Genomic DNA, 6801 nt, shown 5'->3' on the forward strand with positions numbered 1-6801 from the left:
GTGTAAATTTATTTCTTAATAGTATATCTTATGATACTATGATATAAAACTAGTAAGTAAAAGGAAAGTGAGAATGCTGTAAAATGGATTTATTTATAATAAAGTTTCTGTGCATGGAGATTTAAAAATACCAACAAGGAAAGGAAACGTAGATATGAAATCCCACCCCCTACTTAAGGAGTTATTGGCAATTGATAACTGCTGAGAGGAGAGAGAGAGAGAGAGGGAGAGAGAGAGAGAGAGAGAGAGAGAGGGAGGGGGGAGGGGGGAGGGGAGGGGAGTCACCAGTGGAGAAGGTGGTTAAATGAGAGAGGAGAAATATAGTATAAAATGTTTGTAGAATGACTGTTAGCACTGTCAAGGATACATAGGGCACTGTGCTGCATGGCAGTTGGAGTAGGAATGTGAGAATTCACACCTAACACATGGACAGGAAGCACAGAGGAACAAGAATTGGGGTAAAGCTGAAAAGTCAAATAGCATGCCCCTAATGATGTACTTCCTCTAGTAAGGCTATACCTTCTAGAGTCCATAAACTCATTAAGTAGCAGCTGGTGATCAAGTGCTCAAATATATGAGCCTCTGGGGGAGATTTCTTAATCAAAGCACCAAAGTTGGGCTCATATCTGGAAGAAGTAGATCACTGCAGATATGGCCTAGAAAGTTCAACTGTGCTCCTATTTTGCCCTTCATCATTTTCTGCTTTTTATCTGCTATGTAGTTATCAATGTGTCCCATAGGACTATGTCTCAATAAAGCCAAGAAAACTTCCATAAAGCCAGTTATGGGCTAAGGCTCTGAAACTGTATTCGAATCAAGTTTTCCTCCTCTGACATTAACTCAGATATTTGACAGAGTAGTAAACCTCATACAACCTCTCTGCCAGCATTCACTTCAAGAATGTCTACTGTATCAGGAACTTGATCATCTTCACAATTCACAGTTGGAAAAACTACCTCTTGACATAACGTTTTGAGAAGTGTTTCCATGCAGAGGGGTTAAAAGCAAACACAGATAACTTGTTTTAAAGTGCCACAAGATAAACTAGCACATGAAGCCATGAAGTCTGGTTCTTCAAGATTAGAAGTGGTTACTGTTAGCATTTCTTCTAGGCTCTGCCCAGCAGTTACCTAGCAACAGCCATGTATGAGCCTGGCTTGCCATCAAAGGACTGTTTCGCCTCTCTGTCTTTCTCTCTCCTTCTCCCACCCTCTCTCCCCACATGTTTCTGTTCAGCCTCTTCTTTCTTCTCTCTTGTTTTGTTCCTCTCTGTTACCTTTCTTTCCTTACCCTTTTTTCATGTCCCAAGTAAACTTTATTTTATACTAGATCCATAGTATGGATGGTACTGGGGTTGGGGGATGCCTAGCATGGGCCCTGCTAATGTACCCGTCCCGCCCCTCATCATGCTGTCACATTATAAAGCATATCAGTTACATACAATAGTTTTTAGTCAGTTATACCTCTTTGTTTCTTTAAAAGCATGATCTTTCTGTTCTTGTAATTTTATTTTTTTACAATGCTTGTGGTGTGAGACACATTTGACTTTAAGGCCTATTCAGTAGTAGTAAAACCATTTTCTTTTCTATTTCTTATGTAGAGATTATTCTTTGGTTGGGAGAATATTTAATTACTAATTACATTTTCTTCGCGCCATGGATATTTGAAAGCATAGGCAATAGTGACAGTGAGCTATGATCAAATTTTTCCAATAATGAGAAGGGACCTTGAGGTCTTAGGTTACTGCAACCAAAACAATAGAAAGTAATAGAGATGCAGGGAAATTGCTCGCACAAGAAGACATGGCGTCCTCTGGAATAAAGCAGTTCTCTGGCTACTGTGTCAAAATTATTTAGTGTTATTGACTTCCGCTTTGATTGTATGGCTTAGCATGGTTCAAAATGCAGACCTGCACATCCAGAAATAATAAGTGAGAAAGGTTTTCTTACATAAAGAATTATGTAATCATAACCACAATCCAAGCGATGTCAAAAGTCAAAACGTGAGTGACTGGTAGATGAATTACACAGACAACTCGTTCACTAAATTTAGACAAAAAACAAGAGGTCACAAATAAAATGAGTTTGAATGGTCTTTTAAAATTAATATGTATGTGGCATTTTTTTTGCAACATTCCAAAAGAGATCATGTCTGAACAAGCTTTCAAGTAACACCAAGGAGGGGCTCTACACCCCAGAAGGGCTCAATACATCCCAATCATCATGCTATCAAAAGGTGAGAGACAACTCGTCTAATCCAGCCCTGAGGCAGCCTCCTTAAACAATCCTTGATAAAGGCAAGGCTGTCTGAGTTCGAAAGTCTTCCTAGAGAAACTTTTATATAACGATTTCTGTTTAAAAAACCTCCCTTGCTTTTTTAAGCAAATTACCATTTGGTCTTCCTTTCTCTGTAAGCAAGCAAACACATCATAATGTTTCAGACAAAATGTTATTTCATTGTTTGTTAGCTTTACATAGAGTATTCTTATAAAACCTGTTATTCATTCACCCATTTATCCATTTATTCAACGTATCTTGATGAAATTATTGTCTTATTTGTTACTACACTGAAAATCCCCCCCCCCCCCGTAGGTTGATGCCAATATGCAGGTAAGGACTGGCACAAGTTAGTTCAAGGCCAAGATTGGACAGTAAAAAAATAAGGTGAGGACAAAGCTTTTATAAGGCAGGAGAGACAGGGAAGGAGAGGAGAATCAAGACGGAGACAGAGAAGGATGACCCAGATCCCGGTGGCCTTGATTTGCTAAGGTAGCTATGTATATTTCTTAAGGGATGGATTCCTGTGGGCAAATTTATCTCATCTAGGTGGGTGGTTTATATCCTTATCAATTGATTGTGAGTTTATTGTGTGGCTATATTGTGGATTGAGAATTGAACATATAAATCTGATTGATAAATTACAGTTTATTGAGTCACGATTTCACTGGGTCATTGGGAGTGTGGGCAGAGTCTGTGGCAGGGAGCCATGGTAGGGCAGCCCATGCTGGACTTCTAGAACCCTGATTTTACCAGGTAGCTGGAACCAGAGAGTTTGCGGTATACGCCCAGTGAAATACTAATCATAGATAAATTATGGTTAGTTCCCTTTAGCCCCACGGGTGCCGTAACTAACTCTAGGGACCAGCGTGGCAGGTGCCATGCTGGAACGACTCACTGACTGCCTGGGTCTGAGAGTACTTGGGGGCAGCATGGAGCCGCTGAGATAAAATTACCCAGCAGTGCCATGCTGCCCTATGGGTGCTGGCGCTAGCGCTGGATAAAGGTTTAGCTGTGTTTTAATATTTACCGCAACACACCCCAAACACAGCAGCTGCAAATAGCTCCTTATTAATTCACATACCATAGTTTTAGTGAGTCAGTAGATGATTCTGCCTCAGCCTTAAAAGGACAACTAGAGTGATGTATTCTGTAGCACTGGAGGTACTGCCAGAGATGAGGAGATTAGATTTTTTTTGGTTAGCGATCAGTTAGGAGACCTCACAGTATCTCCCTCCTGAGTTTACTTATGTGGGTCTTTCCATGAGTTTATCTCATTTGGGGGTTCTCTTCCCAAAGATTATAATTGAAAAGAAACAAGAGATTACTCAAACCGAAAGCTATTCTTTTCACAGAGATTCGCCTCTCATCACTTTTGCTGTAATTCTCCTTTGGAAAATAATAAAATAGTCCAGTCTATGCTCAAGGGCAGGAATCATGATAAGCCACATTGCTGTATAACTTGGCCTATGACGTAGCTATCATATACCTGTCTCTCTATTCAACACCCTGCAGGAAATGCCTACTTAAATGACAATGGATTTGGAGGCAGAGATCCAAGTCTGTAATCTTCTTTACTACTTATTAATTGCAAGAGGTCAAAGTAAAGACAGTGCTAACATGATGGTCCTATTATGGGTAAGGTTGTTTTTTTTAATTATTATTATAGATATGAATGAGAGAGAAAACATTAACTGGAGAGGCATCTGGAAGAATCCAGACAAGAAAGAAAGAGAAGCCACCATTGTCGGCACCAGGGAAGTAGGAGATTATGAAAACGATAGTGAAATACCAAAAGATAGATCATAGAGCAGAGCAGGAGAAGTAAATAGAGATAGGGAGTGGGTGAGGGAATAGTAAAGAACATGGATGATAAGGAGGGTGATTCTCTGAGGGAATGGGATAGACAAATGACTACCTTGTGGCCTTTGAAACACATTCAAAGACTTGTGAATTGGAACTGAGGAAGCCTGGAAGCTTGAAAGGGCTTCGATATGCAAGCACAGCTACACGTCAATGGAGCCATATGTCTCTTCTGCCAGACTAGGGGAAATGACTCCTTCTGACTGATGGTAACTAACTTCACAAATTCCAGAGGGATGCTAGCTCTTACCTCACCACCAGATATCCTATAGGCAGTTTGATCTCATTTTTGGATGTTCAGAAAACCTGAGACTTGACACTTTTAACGAGGTGTTTCATTGAGGATTGTGCTATTCTTACCTACAAAATGACAAAAAAAAAATTACATCACCTTCATTGTGCTATTATATGGGTTAAAGTCACATGCTTTATGTGTTCTTAAATGCATTACATTTTTAAGGTACATTATTTAGAGTACAGTAGGTGTTTAATAAATGGGGGGAAATCCCATCTCTTAAAACTATGCAGAAAATAAGATTCAGGGGACCGGAAGACACCATTTTCACTCTTTTATTTGCTAGTTGTGTTTTCAAGGAGGCACACCCCCCCCAAAAAAAAGCATTTCTGTTTGCTTATGAGTTGAGGATTTTGGAGACCGTAATGGGCATCAGAAAAGGATGTATAAAGGCCTCCTTTTGTCATTATGCCAGAATTTGAGAATGTTAGGAGGTAGTTTCCTGAGTCCAACCACTTCAGGAAAAGTTCCACCTTGCTAGCAGGATCAAAACTGAGGTCATGTTCAATGTTATACAATTTGCCTTCCTAGACATGGTTCAGATCGGGAACTGCCTGCTTCCCTGTGTGCACAGAAAATAACGCTTTCATTATAAGCTCCTGCTTCTGAGGTGAGTTTTCGCATATTGCACCTGAACCCAACAGAGACATTGCCTTCTGTTAGATATCCCCATTCCTGCGATCGTCACACAGGAACTAGAAGTTGACTCTGGATGGTCTGACGATGTGGAGTTAAGGGAGAAAGAAAAAGATATAAAACTTTCTGGGGTATAGCTTTTGATTGATCAACTAATATGAAACAGTCTTTCTAAGCATTAAAAATTATCTCAGGCGTGCCTTAAATCAGAGACATTTAGTTGTACCCATCACAGGTGACTGGGAAGCGTGTGATAATAAACAAGAGAATTAATTTCTCGGTTATTTTCTTTATTTTTCTGCAATTGCGATTGTGATTCCTTATTTCACATGGAAAGACATTCTAGATAAAAGCAGGTCCAGTAATACAGCTCAGTAGTCAAAGGCACCTGCAGCAAAGCCCCGTGACCCAAGTTCTAGCCTCAAGGTCCACATGTTAAAAAGCTATTACCAACTCAAACTGTTCCAAACCTCCACATGTGCACAGAGGCACAGGCACCTACCTTCAAGGGACACATATATAAATAAATAACATAAGACTGAAAGTAATTTATTTTATTTTATTTTGCTTTCAATTCTATAATAATGCAAAAGAATTATGTTGTGAGGTAATTGAAAAATGATAAATTAATCACACCACTAATTAACATGATGCACTTCTTGATAAATTATTCTTCTAATTAAAACATAATTTAAAATTTGCTTAAAATTGTAAGACAAATTAGCGTGGATGACATAATAGATTTGAATGTTTTTAGTGGATTTTATCATTTGACTTTAATTCTGTCCAAAATCATTATTTCCTTCAAAACAATGAACACAAATACTGTCATACCTTTTGGGTATAAAACTGTTTCTTTGTAAAAATCCATTTATTCTGAATAGCAATGAACTAAGAAGAAAAATAATCTTTATTATAGAATCCTCCAAACTTTGGGCTGTAATAAATTAGACTATTTTTAAAATATAAGAATTCAAATGAAACTGGACATTGAATAAGACAGGGGTTATGTTTGAATATTGTATATGCTAACAGAAACCAGGTTAAAAAAAAAATCTCTGCTACAAAGTATTGCAATCTCACAGCTTAGGTATTGGCTTACAGACAATTCTTTGATTAGCCAATAGCTACCTAGTCACAGCTTGTGTCATCATCCACAGACTGCATGGTGGAAGCCAGATTTCCCAGTGAAAGTGTCAGCCCCTCCCCCTATCTGTTTCTCAAATTTGTTTCTTTGTCTCTCTATCTTTGTTTCTCTTTCTGTTCCTCTGTGTCAGTCTCTCTCTCTCTCTCTCTCTCTCTCTCTCTCTCTCTCTCTCTCTCTCTCTCTCTCTCTCTCTCTCTTCTCTTGCCCTGTCCTCTCTTCCCAAGTATGCCCAACTGGCTTCTCTACCTCTTGCTCTTTCTGTCCATTTTCCACCCCTTCCCCCATTCCCCGCCTCTATCCCATTCCAGGTCCCAGTTCCCTTGCTCCACAATAAATCTTTATATTAGGTCTCTTCCATGTCATGATTCCCTAGGGAACACCTTGCCCGTGGGCCTGCCAGGTATTCCTCACTCCTGCCACAATATATTACAATTATATCGCCACATTATATTTCATAACCATTTGAGCTGTAGTCACTTTTATAGATAGATATTGGGGCTAAAAAATTGACACAGTCATTAGATTGTTGGAAATACTAAATATAATATTGCATGGATCAAAATTAATCAGTGGCCTGACTGTGT

Source organism: Rattus rattus, chromosome 3 (genome assembly GCF_011064425.1).
Source record: "Rattus rattus isolate New Zealand chromosome 3, Rrattus_CSIRO_v1, whole genome shotgun sequence".
NCBI lineage: Eukaryota > Metazoa > Chordata > Mammalia > Rodentia > Muridae > Rattus > Rattus rattus.